Below are 15,097 nucleotides of genomic sequence, written 5' to 3'. Positions count from 1 at the left end.
CCCCGCTGAGGGGAGGAAGGCTGTGATCTGGCTATGAGACAGTGGACCTTATACGTGAATAACGGGAGCTTCGACGACTCAGAAAGTTGTCTTTGCTGATGTCAGGCCTGCTTGGCGTCTGGGCCGTGATCCCGGCGTCTGACCTGCCACTCCCCTCCTGGTCTAGACATGTCAAGAGAGGACATGTTGCACAATCCCTGAATTAGGGGTGGCCGGCCAAAACCAGTCAGCAGCAGTGGCCGAGGAATTCCTAATTCCGATTCTGGTCTGTGAACGTAATAAAGTTCATTCATTCAGTCATTCCTAATTCTGCTTTCCTGTTTCTCTCCCTCCAGGCAACTGCTCACAACAGACAGACAGCAGCCCCCCCCCCAGCAAATTAATACTGTAACTGCATTGCGGGAGGTGAGAGTTATTGGGCTCTCTGGAATCCTGATATCACCAGCTTCCTAGATTAATTGCTGGGCCTCCACTCAGCTTCAAACAGAGCACATTTTGGTTAGGGTAGGAACTTTATTATTATTATTATTATTTTAGAAGCAAACAGTAAGGGATGGGATAGGAATAGCGAAGCCATCCATATCGGTTTGCCTTGTTTTCTCATTTTGCAATCTTAATTTGAGTTCCACATCAGTTTGAGATGCTTTGTTTTTTTAAGTGAAAATTCAACGGTTGAGTGTGAATTTTTCCAAACAGGCGCTTTCCTTTTGGAACGCAGTTTTTGCCTAATATCGAGAATGTTGCAAAGGACTTTCCCCATTATAATGCATTTCTGTATGTGATTTTCACTTGTAAGCACATTTCACCCCAGTGAATGCATTTCAACACTGGTGAGCTTTGCTTCTTCCAGTACACTGGCATTAGTTCGCCTGTGTTCCCAAGTGATGTGTAAAAATTTCCAGAGACACTGTTGGTGGAATCTTTCAAGGAGTTGGAGAAGGCGTTTATAAGTGGTCCATGTTTCACAAGCATACATGCATACATACCATAGATAGATAGATAGATAGATAGATAGATAGATAGATAGATGATAGATGATAGATAGATAGATAGATAGATAGATGATAGATGATAGATGATAGATAGATAGAGATAGATAGATGATAGATAGATAGATGATAGATAGATAGATAGATAGATATAGATAGATGATAGATAGATAGATATAGATAGATAGTTGATAGATAGATGACTCTTATTGTTACAGAGGCCAGTCCACCACCACACCCAGAGCAGCAAGCTAGCTAATTGGGAGATGGGCTAAGCATACCCAACTCTGTACTCCAACAGAAGGAACAGATGGGGGCTGGTGGCTTGAGGCAGCCATGCCCCTTTGCCCAATGGTAGGGCCAGCCCTGCTTGGTCCAGTTCGGCATCCATTCCATAGCGTCCCAGTCTCGTTTCAGAATGCGTTTGAGGTTTGCATTGCACTTTCCATTCCTGTTACCTTCACCATCACAACTGCATTGTGATCAGGGTTGTCACTTTCCCGCCCACCCCCACCCTGGCCTTCTCTTGAGCTTCCCAACAACTGCCTTCTATACAAGAAATGGAGCAGAGGTAACATTTTAAATTACTCCATTTCTAGGAAAGGCATTGCATTCCAAATCCCTGTGGGTCGAACTGGTGTTTAAAGGCACTCCAAGTATGGTCAGGGGGAAAGTGCATGACAACCCTCCTTGTAAGATAGGTCAGTGATTTCCCCATTTAACAACCGAGATTCTGGGGCTGAGTCAGAGAGGTGACTATCTTCTGTCTTTCATTGAAGATAAAAATAAAGCATCGTGGGTCTTCCTTGCCAGCTTCCCGGAGACAAAGGGTTGCCACTGTGAGAACTTATTGTCTAGATGCATTTCAGGTGGGGTTTAGGCCTGGTTTTGGCACAGAGACCGCATTGGTTGCCCTGTATGATTACCTCTGTGTTGGAATTTGTTTTTGGTCAAAAGAAAAATACAGTATATAAAAGGATAATTACCTGGGTGCCAATATCCAGGTTCGGGGCAAGTTTGGTGAGAGAACCCCCAGCAGAGATTTAAAATCGTGAAACATGCAACAAAGTAAAGCGTGGAAACATAGGCTGTTAGACCTTTAAAATACCCCCTTCTAAGTTGCTCTTCCTTTAGCATAGAAAGAGACCACATGTTTGTTAACGATGGTTTCCTCACAAACTCTTCAAAGGTCAGGTTCATGTGCTTTTCGATACAGCAGTCAGAATGCACAGGCAGTGAAACTTAGGTTCCAAATGTTTCTAAACACAAAGATGGGTTGATGAAGCCACGTAGTCTGAGCTTGACGCACCCAGCTTGTGGGCTTCTCATAGGCATCTGATGGGCTACTGTGGGAAAGGAGATGATAGACTAGAGTGGCCTTTGGTTCTGAGCCATCAAGGCTTTTCTTATGTCCGAACGTTCGCACAACAGCTGCATCTTATTGTACATTAGGAACATAGGGAGCTTCTTTGTACTGAGTGGGACCATTGGTGCAGCTAGCTCAGTTGTGTATACACTCACTGGAAGTGGCTCCCTGGGGTTTCAAGCTGGGGTCTTTCCTGCCCATAGCTGTCAACCTTCCCTTTTTTTGCGGGAAATTCCCTTATTCCAGCGCCATTTCCCACTGCTTCCTGCTGCTATCCCAGATTGTTAGATATCCCATAGACTGGCCCGTAGACAGGTGAGGCTGCTAATCCCTTATTTTTGAGGCTGCTTGTTATGTACTGAAGTTGTCACCCTGGGCCAGCAGGGGGATACTGTAGATAGTTCAGGTCCACATAGCAAATAAGGGATCGAAAGTGACGTTCAGTGATTGGATAGTTACAGAAAATTGTTACTGTTGCGTTGTAGTGGAGCTCTATATAAGCAGGCTGGCTGAACCCTTCAGTTCAGTTCTGTTCTGGCCTGTGAATAAACAAGAGCTGTTTGAAGAATCGCTGTGTCGTCTGATATGTTCACCCACAACTTAACACTGCTCATCCCTTATTTTCAAATCTGAAAGTTGACAGCTATGTTCCTGCCCCTATGTGGAGGTGCTACTCTGCCACTGAGCTATTGCTTTTTCACTGAAAGAAAATGTCCCTCTGGCAGTTTCACGCTTCCCCTTTCCTCTGCATTTTTGGTATTGGTGGAGAAGTTCTGGGTTTCTATGTGCTCTTCCCAAGGGGAAAGAAAGGGAACACGACTTGCTCATAACACACACACACACACACACACACACACACACACGACCCGCTTCTGTCTCCTTTGTTGTCTGCAGCCCTGCTGGGGGTTTCTCACATTTGCAAATGCTGAACAGGCTTCTCGCTGACCTTTTCAGGAAGTTTAAGCAGGGCCTCAGGGCAGCTCTGCGCATGCAGAATGTGGCAGTGAGTTTAAAAGCCTGGGAATGGAGGAGAGACCGGGGAGAAGAATAAGTCATAAAGAAGCGGTTGAGTTCCCTTCTCTCTTTCTGCTCTCCAGCTACGTCTGTTTAATATACATTAGTTCTATTTTTTCACCTTTGCATTCTATGCACAAGTTTCTGGAGAGCCCAGAGGTGCCGTTTAAAGGTTGCTGTTGTTTTTGGAGTGGGGGGGGGGGAGAGATTTAGAGCACACAGTCTTATGCAAGCCTATTTAGAGGCGCCTCCTGATGACCTGTTTGTTGAGGGTTCATCTCGAACTACTTCTGCAAAGGACACTTTGCATTTAGATTGTATCTGGTCTTTAATGAGCATTCTATCTGATGCAAGGAAGAGCTTTCATCCTGCAATCCTAATTTGCTTCTGGGGTATCCCACACATCGATGCATCGCTCTGTCACTTTCCAAAGTCCTCAAAAAATGGATTTGTTGCATGAGGGCAACAGAGAACTTCAATCCACTTTAAAGGGGGAAACCTACGTTTCCTGGTGTGCGGATGAACCCCTCCTGCAAACTGTTGACAGGTTGGAGTCACTTAAGCCTCATTGCGTCGGTCTCTAAGAGAGGAAGGGAGGGGAACCTGGATCCTACCAAAACCAGTTCATCATCATCATCATCATCATTTATTTATACCCTGCCCATCTGGCTGGGTTTTCCCCAGCCACTCTGGGCAGCTCCCAACAGAATATTAAAAACACGATAAAACATCAGACATTAAAAACTTCCCTAAACGGGGCTGCCTTCAGATGATGATGAAGAAGAAGAAGAGTTTGGATTTGATATCCCGCCTTTCACTCCCTTTAAGGAGTCTCAAAGCGGCTAACATTCTCCTTTCCCTTCCTCCCCCACAACAAACACTCTGTGAGGTGAGTGAGGCTGAGAGACCTCAGAGAAGTGTGACTGGCCCAAGGTCACCCAGCAGCTGCATGTGGAGGAGCGGGGAAGCGAACCCGATTCCCCAGACTACGAGTCTATCGCTCTTAACCACTACACCACACTGGCTCTCTAAAAGATGTCTTCTAAAAGTCAGATAGTTGCTTATTTCCTTGACATCTGCTGGGAGGGCGTTCCACAGGGTGGGCGCCACTACCAAGAAGGCCCTCTGCCTGCTTCCCTGTAACTTCGCTTCTCGCAGTGAGGGAACCGCCAGAAGGCCCTCGGAGCTGGACCTCAGTGTCTGGGCAGAACGATGGGGGTGGAGATGCTCCTTCAGGTATACTGGGCCGAGGCCGTTTAGGGCTTTAAAGGTCAGCACCAACACTTTGAATTGTGCCCGGAAACGTACTGGGAGCCAATGTAGATCTTTTAGGACCGTGTTATGTGGTCTCCATGGCCACTCCCTGTTCCAATGGGTCTTCCCCAACCAGTACCTGATTCATTGGGCTACAGCAGAGGAGGAGGAGAGAAGCAGAGACACACCACCAGCTCTGCTGAGAAGCTGGTTCTATTTATCAGGTTCCTCCCTTCAGAATAGTCACCTAGCAGACACCATTCCATCAGGTTGCAGTTGAGGGAGACTAAAAGTTAAGCCGGGCCACTCTATCTTCTCAGCTGAGATCCAAAACTTTTGGCTCTCCTTCAATGTTTCCATTCCAGCTGGCCATCATAAGAGCGTCCTTAGTTTCTCACTTGCCCTGAATGTTAGAATAAACGTTCTTCCAAAATGCCTGATCCTTCCAGTGGCGTAGCGTGGGTTGTCAGCAGCCGGGGCAAGGCAAGTAATTTGCGCCCCCCCCCCCCGCTGCACTGTCCCTCCCCCAGATAGTCCCTCGCTCTCTCTCCCCACCGCACCGCACGCCTGGCACCCTCCCCTCCACAGTGGGCGGCGACCCAGCAGCTCGGCTCGGATTTGCACAGCCAGCACTGCAGTGAGAGAGAGTGAGTGAGCCAGGTAGGGGCAGAGAGCTGTGAGTGCGAGCGCCCCCCCCCCGATGTTGCGCCCGGTGCGGCCGGCCCCCCTGCACCCCCCACGCTACGCCACTGGATCCTTCGACGTCTTTACTGGCTCTGGAATTCTTGTGTTAGGAATAATACCTCCCTGCCAAAAGAACCTTATCACAGGCTACTTTTTAGGGGCCCAGCAAAAACACTTCTTTTCAGCCAGGCTTTTGACCTGGATAGTTTTAGATATTGTGGCCTCCTTTAGCTGGTGGGATGTGTTAGATCACCTTTTATGTTTGCGAATGTTTTCAGCTCTTACCTCGTTTTATATTGGTTTTCATGTTTTGATTATATTGCAAGTTGCTTTGAGTTTACTTTTTTAAAAAGAAGGTGGTTAATAAGAGCAAATAATAATAATAATAATAATAATAATAATAATAATAATAATAATAATAGGATAGATCAGAGATTTCCAACTGGTCAACCGCGATCGACAGGTCGATCCCCAGTTGATAGCAGTTGATCACGGGCTCATTTTCCTCCGTGGGGGAAAAGGAGTATCTGGCCCTGTCCCCTTGCTTTGTCCTTTATTCACGCACAATTTCAAGAACGGAAGACACAGTCACTGCTGGTAGGATTAATATTTGTGTAGCAATTTAGGGCGTCCCCCCAAAAGGGCAGAACTATTTGTCTTGCCCCCCTAAGAAAAGCTCAGCAACTTTGCCTTGCCCCCCACCCCCTCAAAAGGGTAGATCACTGCTAGTTCCCCCCCACCCCCAGAGTAGATCACAGTCTCTTGGGAGCTGGACGTCCCTGGCATAGATCATTCCAACTCCACCCAACCTTCTTCCTGCCCCCATTGTAATCTGCACGATCACTGCCTGTGCTTTTCTATCTGCTTGGTTAATCTGTTAGGAATGTTTCCAAGTGCATACAATCTTACATCTCTCCCTGATTGCTTTACAAATTGCCACATCTGAGATTTTGTCACCCTATTTGGCCATGTGATTTGCCTATGACCAGCCAAGGCCTCCTTTAGCCTCATTATCTCTCTATCTCTCTATTGCGTGACAGCCATGCAGCTAATTCCCCAACCGAGGTGACTCCCACTCAGTTCCTCGCTTGCCCCTCGTGAGAGATGGGTGAGCTTAATCATTTTTGTACCTTAAAGCACTCGTAGCCCACTGTGAATTAGAAGCCTCCAAGGTGACAAAATAAAATAACAAAACAAACCACTCAATATAAATTTTAGCAGAATCAAAGAATTGGAAAGTTGGAAGGGACCATCATCATCGACTCGCTAGCCATAGGCCATGGCATCATTCAGAAAAGTAACAAAAGGAAAAACAGCAGTAACCATAAAAATCATCAGGCACCACACACACAATATAAACCATGGTCAATACTAAGATTGTTTGTTGCATAAAATAGAATAGCAGAAGGTTCTCTAGTAAAATGTGCCAAATTAAATCTCCGAATCCCCTTTGCAGTTGACCACTATTTTATCTAGTTCTTTCCTCCTGATCTTGGCTGCCAACGCATAGATAGTGCACACCCTGGAAATTATCTCTTTCAGTTTCTGCCTGCTGGAAGAAGGTAAAAAGAAGAAGAAGAAGAAGAAGAGTTTGGATTTGATATCCCGCCTTTCACTCCCTTTAAGGAGTCTCAAAGCGGCTAACATTCTCCTTTCCCTTCCTCCCCCACAACAAACACTCTGTGAGGTGAGTGGGGCTGAGAGACTGTGACTGGCCCAAGGTCACCCAGCAGCTGCATGTGGAGGAGCGGAGACGCGAACCCGGTTCCCCAGATTAGGAGACTACCGCTCTTAACCACTACACCACACTGGCTCTCAGGTAAAGGTACCCCTGCCCGTATGGGCCAGTCTTGCCAGACTCTAGGGTTGTGCGCTCATCTCACTCTAGAGGCCGGGAGCCAGCGCTGTCCGCAGACACTTCCGGGTCACGTGGCCAGCGTGACAAGCTGCATCTGGTGAGCCAGCGCAGCACACGGAACACCGTTTACCTTCCCGCTGGTAAGTGGTCCCTATTTATCTACTTGCACCCGGGGGTGCTTTCGAACTGCTAGGTTGGCAGGCGCTGGGACTGAACGACGGGAGCACACCCCGCTGCGGGGATTCGAACCGCCGACCATGCGATTGGCAAGTCCTAGGCGCTGAGGTTTTACCCACAGCGCCACCCACTGGAAGAAGGTACAGGGTTATAAAATCCAGGACTAGCCGCTTGAGAAACAGGTTCTATCCAAATGTGATTTTGGTTTTAAATGCAGTGTAAGGTAGTCTCTATGGGAGTATATTGTATTTAATTATGGAGTATCAGAGTTTTTAGGGGCTAACCAGGGTGGGATAGCTGGGATAGCTGGCTTGTTGGTTTTTGAATGTCTGATGTAGATTTTCTCAATTTCGTTGTTCTGTATGGGAAAATGACAATAAAGATTATCGTATCGTATCGTTTCATAGAGTGCTACTTTATAAGTTACAAAGGCATCAGTATCGCTCAGCAGCCATTTCACCCTTTCCACCCTATTCGAGTGAGTTCCATTCGGAAACAGGGGTTTTATGAATCCGTCTCTTGGGTCTATATATAACGGGCACTGCAATAAATAGTGGCACAGGTCTTCCACACAGACAAAGTCTCTCTTCATAATGTACTTTGCCGCTGCGTCCATCCAACACCGCTGAGGGCATCGACTGGAATCGTAATTCTGTGAAAGCGATTCTAAGCACGGCAAATGGGAGCTTTGACAGGTAACTGGCCCGGGTATGCTCCGTTTTAATAAGTGGGAACCATGGCGAACTCTTGGTAGAAGCCATCATGGTTAGATGTCTTTCTGCATCGGACCTAAAGAGACAACCTCTTAAGTGCCTCTCGTCCATCTTCATAGTCACCTGAAAATCTTGTACAGTGGTACCTCGGGTTACAGACGCTTCAGGTTACAGATGCTTCAGGTTACAGACTCCGCTAACCCAGAAATAGTACCTCAGGTTAAGAACTTTACCTCAGGATGAGAACAGAAATCGCGCAGCAGCGGCGGGAGGCCCCATTAGCTAAAGTGGTACCTCAGGTTAAGAACACTTTTAGGTTAAGAACGGACCTCCGGAACAAATTAAGTTCTTAACCCGAGGTACCACTGTAACTGATATTGGGACAAGAGGAGTTGGATACCATCCTTCCAACATTTGGTCTGTTTCTGTTCTGTGTGTGACATAGCGGGGAATCTCGCCTCCGAAAGAAATTGAAGTCTTTTCACATAATTTAAGCACAGGTAATCAATTCTAGGGATGCAGGTGGCGCTGTGGGTTAAGCCACAGAGCCTAGGACTTGCCGATCAGAAGGTCGGTGGTTTGAATCCCCGTGATGGGATGAGCTCCCGTTGCTCGGTCCCTGCTCCTGCCAACCTAGCAGTTCGAAAGCACATCGAAGGACAAGTAGATAAATAGGTACCACTCCGGCGGGAAGGTAAACGGCATTTCCATGCGCTGCTCTGGTTCGCCAGAAGCAGCTTAGTCATGCTGGCCACATGACGCTGTACGCTGGCTTCCTCGGCCAATAAAGCGAGATGAGCACCGCAACCCCAGAGTCAGTCACGACTGGACCTAATGGTCAGGGGTCCCTTTACCTTTACCTTAATCAATGCTAGGGAAGGGACCAGGAGGATAACCTAGACCAACACAAGAATCTTTTGCCCAACGTTGGGCTCGCACCCTTGACCCTGAGATTAAAATGGATACCTTAGTCGAGAGTCCTGCATTGCGGGGGGGTTGGACTAGATGACCATGGGGTCCCTTCCAACTCTACAGTTCTCGGATTCTATGCTCTACCGACTGAGCTATGAGCAGCTACATTAATCAAAATGGTAGAAACAATGGGGGGGGAGAGAGGGGCTACTAAAAATATTTCAGAATACTACAAGGAAAATGTCAAAGTTTTAGGTTGCACAGTGAAACGAAAGTATTTCATTCTGGTTATGCAGCACCTTCACAAGTGGTTGTTAGTTTCATTAGGGATAAGAAGTTGCCTTATACTGATCCACCAAGCTCAGTGCGGCCTACACTGGCCAGCAGCAGTTCTGCAGGCTTTCAGGCAGCGGTATTCCCCAGCTGTTCCTGCTAGGTCAGGGATTGACCCTGGTGACATTTGCGTGACCAGGCGCATTGGTTTTATGTAAGCCATTCTAGGAACCTTATCAGCTGAAAATCAGTGTAAAAATGTCTTAGATACTTGAGGAAGATACAGAGCTCAGAGGCAGGGCACATTCAGTACAGTGGTACCTTGGGTTACAGACGCTTTAGGTTACAGACGCTTCAGGTTACAGACTCCGCTAACCCAGAAATATTACCTCAGGTTAAGAACTTTACCTCAGGATGAGAACGGAAATCGCACGGCGGCAGCGGGAGGCCCCATTAGCTAAAGTGGTACCTCAGGTTAAGAACAGTTTCAGGTTAAGAACGGACCTCCAGAATGAATTAAGTTCTTAACCTGAGGTACCACTGTACTGTGTCTGCAAAAGGTTCCAAATTTGACCCCTGGTATCTCTACTCAGGTCTTGCTCAAAACCCTGGAGAGCAACGACCACACGGCTTGGGCTGGTGGGAGCTGTAGCCCCCAAAATAGGGAGGGAAGCAGGTTGGTGAGGCTGGTATATACAATACTGACGCAGATGGAGCAATGGCCTGGTGTAAGGCGTCTCTCTTTGCCCCTAGAAAATCTGTGACCCTGCTTAAACCCTAGAAAATAAATGGTGGGATTTTGCTTACTAGGGATATGGATGAAAGTACAAGCGGCAGAACTGTGCCAGACAAGCAAATCTGTTAACATGACAAAAGGGCTTGACGGGCCATCGGAGAGGAATTATTTGGCCTGGGGAGACAGATGTTGCCAAGGTGATGGGGGGTGTATTTGAAGTGACAGGAAAAGAGAGGGGATTTTTAAGCAAGGTGTTCTGGGAAGAAGAAGAAGAAAGACTGGGAGCCATCTTGGGCAGGATGGCTGAAGGCAGGCTGGGAGCTGCACTGCTGTGGGGGGCAAGCCCCTCTTGAAAGGACCATGCTGTAAGATCTGGACTTTAAAGCCCTAAATGGCTAAGAATGGTGCTGACCTTTAAAGCCCTAAATGGCCTCGGCCCAGTAGACCTGAAGGAGTGTTTCCACTCCCATCGTTCGGCCCAGACACTGAGGTCCAGCTCCGAGGGCTTTCTGACGGTTCCCTCATTGCGAGAAGTGATATTACAGGGAAGCAGGCAGGGGGCCTTCTCGGTAGTGGCGCCCACCCTGTTGAACGCCCTCCCATCAGATGTCAAGGAAATAAGCAACTATCTGACTTTTAGAAGACATCTGAAGGCAGCCCTGTTTAGGGAAGTTTTTAATGTTTGATGTTTTGTTGTGTTTTTAATATTCTGTTGGGAGCCACCCAGCCAGAAGGGTGGGGTATAAATAAAACAACAACAACAACAACAACAACAACAACAACAGGTGTATTGGTGGCCTCTCTCTGGTTCTGGAGCTTCCTCCCCCTGGAGGTATATGGGGTGCAAATGTAGAGATCCGTTCAGCCTACTGAGATACTTTGGCTGAGAATCTAGTTGATTGTACTCTTAATTATTCTTATGTAGATAGAAGCCCACTTCCTCTACTGCAGGCGGAAGGTGTAAATAGGTGAATAAAGTATATTTCTTAAACCTACGTATCCCAATTTCCCAAAGGACCACAGACCCTGGGTGAGTGCCTAGACCTCCTCGGCAGAGCGAGGGGGAACACACTCCGCTTTTGTAACAATACGATTCTTGCCCGTGGGTGATTGTGCCCAAATATAGACCTTCACTGCAAGATTCCTTCATGGTCACCATAATGGTGAGGGAATGAATCACCAAGCTATATAGGATGAGAGCTAGTCACCATGTAGGGAGAGAGTTACACAAGGGGGGGTGTCTGAACAGAGTCACCCCCCCCCTTCCGATGCAGGTAGGCGGGGTCCAACCAGTCACATGAGATGAAGGTGACTCAGGAGGACATAAGAAAAGCTCTTCCACCAGAGGCGTGGAAGTGCTGGAACCACCTCAGAAGCAAAACACCAAGTTATTTTTATTGTGTGTCATGCCTCAAGGGCCAAGCATCCCTTTTTGTCTAAGCACGCTCTTCCCCCACCCAGACAGAGACCAACTTCAAAGCTTTGGCCTCTCGATCACCACCCAGATGAACTCACCCCTGCCTCACCATCAGAGAGAGGGCCGTATAGCCAGACTTTCTCACTAGGTGGGGCTTCAAAGGAAGAAACGAGTGGAAAACCAGCCATATCCTCACTGCCAATGCAAACTTCTAGGCGCCGGCCCCCAAGTACCTATATAATTTTAGCCTGTGATTCATTTGCACCAGAAATGTGTATGTTGCGCAGCGGCGATTCCTTTGAGGGCCTCTCTTTTAGTGTGTGCGGGAAGGGGGGGATATTTCGTGTCACGCCTATTCGGCCTTACTAATTTTTTCTGCGATAGTTCCCCATTGCTACCGCGTTGTTGCTGCAGCACAATGAAAACAGGAGAAACATAAACCACTCGTGAAAAGGTTTTCGTTCCTGAGAATGAAGCAGGGCGACTGCCTCCAGAGTCCATAGCTGTCAACTTTTCCCTTTTCTTGCGAGGAATCCTATTCAGAATAAGGGAATTTCCCTTTAAAAGAAGAAGAGTTTGGATTTGATATCCTGCTTTATCACTACCCGAAGGAGTCTCAAAGCGGCTAACATTCTCCTTTCCCTTCCTCCCCCACAACAAACACTCTGTGAGGTGAGTGGGGCTGAGAGACTTCAGAGAAGTGTGACTGGCCCAAGGTCACCCAGCAGCTGCATGTGGAGGAGTGGGGAAGCGAACCCAGTTCACCAGATTACAAGTCTACTGCTTCTTAACCACTATACCACACTGGGAAACGTTGATAGCTATGTTCCAGACATCTGCGGGTGCAAAGAGTATTTAACGTGGAATCCTGTATCACTGTCCCAATAGCATTGTGAGCGCAAGAAAAAGGACATCTTTGTGGGTCCTGAGTCCAGAAGCTTTCTTCTCCTTCTAAGCTGGAACGTGTGCAAAGGAGGGTAACTAAGATGATCAAGGGTCTGGAAACTAAGCCTTAAGAGAAATGGTTGAGGGAGTTGGGTATGTTTAGCCTGAGAAAGAGGAGACAGAGGGGAGATATGCCATCTTCAAATATCTTGAGGGCCATCTTCAAATACAGGTGAAACTCGAAAAATTAGAATATCGTGGAAAAGTTCCTTTATTCCAGTCATTCAACTTGAAAGGTGAAACTAATATATGAGATCGACTCATGGCATGCAAAGCGAGATCTGCTTCTACTTCTCAGAGGTGCAATCTTGCTCCATTTGCAATCCTTGTTTTGCTGATTTCATTGAATATTCTCATTTTCTAAGATGGTTCATTTGGGGTTTTCATCAGGTGTACACCATAATAATCACAATTATAACAAATAAAGGCTTGACATATCTCGCTTTGCATGTCATGAGTCTATCTCATATATTAGTTCCACCTTTGAAGTTGAATTACTCTCCTGTCTCCCAAGCGCCTGATTTCCTCAGCCTATCCTGCAACAAACTTTCCCATGTCCTGTCTGTGTGCCCTGTGTGAGATTTTCTACCTAGCCAACCCAACCTTCCATTTCCCTTGCAGCAGCCGTGCTGAAAGCTAACTTTCCACGACTGATTCATCCCCACCAAGAGTCAGAATTCATACGAACCTTCTGTGACATCACAGCTGCTCAGCCAATGGCTAATGCGGCTTTGTAGAAAGATATATTTTTAGTTCTGTCAGTCATTCTTTCATGTTGCAAGTGAAGTGGTGTGCTGTGTGTGTGTGAGATAAACAGAAATAGTTATTAGCACGTTTGATGTGCAGAACTATGGGAATAGCACACTACCAACGGCCCAACAAGATCTCTCAACCTTCAGGTCTTCTGGCGTCTCCTTCCACTCTCCTGCCTCCCCTTTGTATGAATCAGTAACACTCCATTAGTCTGCAAAGAGGATTTTGAATCAAGTTACTTATTATCAGTCCCTGGGTTCCAATTTCCTTTTTCCGCAGCCGCGTGGGGGGTGTCTGAACATTAAGAGTGCTGCTGGGTGACTGCTAATTCTGAGCTCCATTTGAAGCCAGAGGGAGCAAGACTGGGACCTCTTAAAACTAATATACTTCATAATGACGCATTGTTTTTTCAGATTGAGGCCCTGGGAAAAACAGTGCCGAAGGCAGAGAAAGATTACCGTTATTGCGACTCCCAAGTGATAAGTACCGGATGCAAGAATTTCTTATTTAAGGACACCCTGCTCCTATCCAAAATGCCTTCATACCTGACTGAGTCTTCTCTAGGGGAATAATTCTTTTTCAGGAAGCGTAATTCCGCCTCTGGTCCTCACCACCATAGGCGGGAAGTTCTCACGGTTGAGGTTACGGCAAACTATCTTACAAAGCCCTGGTGGGACGGCGGGATAGTTCAAGCAGTCCTCAGAGAACAATCTAGAGAGCAGGATGGCCCCTTAGGACATTAACAACAACAACAATTTATTATTCGTACCCTGCCCATCTGGCTGGGTTTCCCCAGCCACTCTGGGCGGCTTCCAACAAAGATTAAAAATACATTAAAATGCCACACATTAAAAACTTCCCTGAACAAGGCTGCCTTCAGATGTCTTCTAAATGTTAGGTAGTTGTTTATTTGACATCTGGTGGGAAGGCGTTCCACAGGGCAGGTGCCACTACCAAGAAGGCCCTCTGCCTGGTTCAGCGCTAGACCTCAGTGTCCGGGTAGAATGATGGGGGTGGAGACGCTCCTTCAGGTATAAAGGACCGAGGCCGTTTAGGGCTTTAAAGGTCAGCACCAACACTTTGAATTGTGCTCGGAAACGTACTCGGAGCCAATGTAGGTCTTTCAAGACTGGTGTTATGTGGTCTCGGCGGCCGCTCCCAGTCACCAGTCTAGCTGCCGCATTCTGGATTAGTTGTAGTTTCCAGGTCACCTTCAAAAGTAGCCCCACGTAGAGCGCATTGCAGTAGTCCAAGCGGGAGATAACTAGAGCATGCACCACTCTAGCGAGACAGTCCGCGGGCAGGTAGGGTCTCAGTCTGCGTACCAGATGGAGCTGGTAGACAGCTGTCCTGGATACAGGATTGACCTGCGCCTCCATGGACAGCTGTGAGTCCAAAATGACTCGCAGGCTGCGCACCTGGTCCTTCAGGGGCACAGTTACCCCACTGAGGACCAGGGGATCCTCCACACCAGCCCACCCCCTGTCCCCCAAAAACAGTACTTCTGTCTTGTCTCAATCCATTAGCCACCATCCATCCTCCAACCGCCTCCAGACGTTCACCGCCTTCACTGGTTCTGATTTGAAAGAGAGGTAGAGCTGGGTATCATCTGCATATTGATGAACATAGGCTAGCCTCCCCCCAAACTGCTGCCCTCCAGATGGGAGACAGTGTGACACAGTGGTTAGAGTGTCGGACTAGGACTTGGAGGACGAGTGTTCAAATCCCCACTTGGTGATGGTGCTCACAGGGTGACCTTGGGCCGGTCACTGCCCCTCAGTCAAACCTACCTTCACAAGGTTGTTGTGCAGATTAAATAAGGCAGAGGAGGACCTTCTAAGCTCCCTTAGAGGAACATGACCTTGCCAACAAAGGTCCACATAGTTAAAGCTATGGTTTTCCCAGTAGCGATGTATGGAAGTGAGAGCTGGACCATAAAGAAGGCTGATCACCGAAGAATTGATGCTTTTGAATTATGGTGCTGGAGGAGACTCTTGAAAGTCCCA

The sequence above is a fragment of the Podarcis tiliguerta genome (genome assembly GCF_965153285.1).
Source record: "Podarcis tiliguerta genome assembly, chromosome: 2".
Lineage (NCBI taxonomy): Eukaryota > Metazoa > Chordata > Lepidosauria > Squamata > Lacertidae > Podarcis > Podarcis tiliguerta.
The sequence above is the reverse complement of the archived record's forward strand: the minus strand, read 5'-3'. Positions refer to the sequence as shown.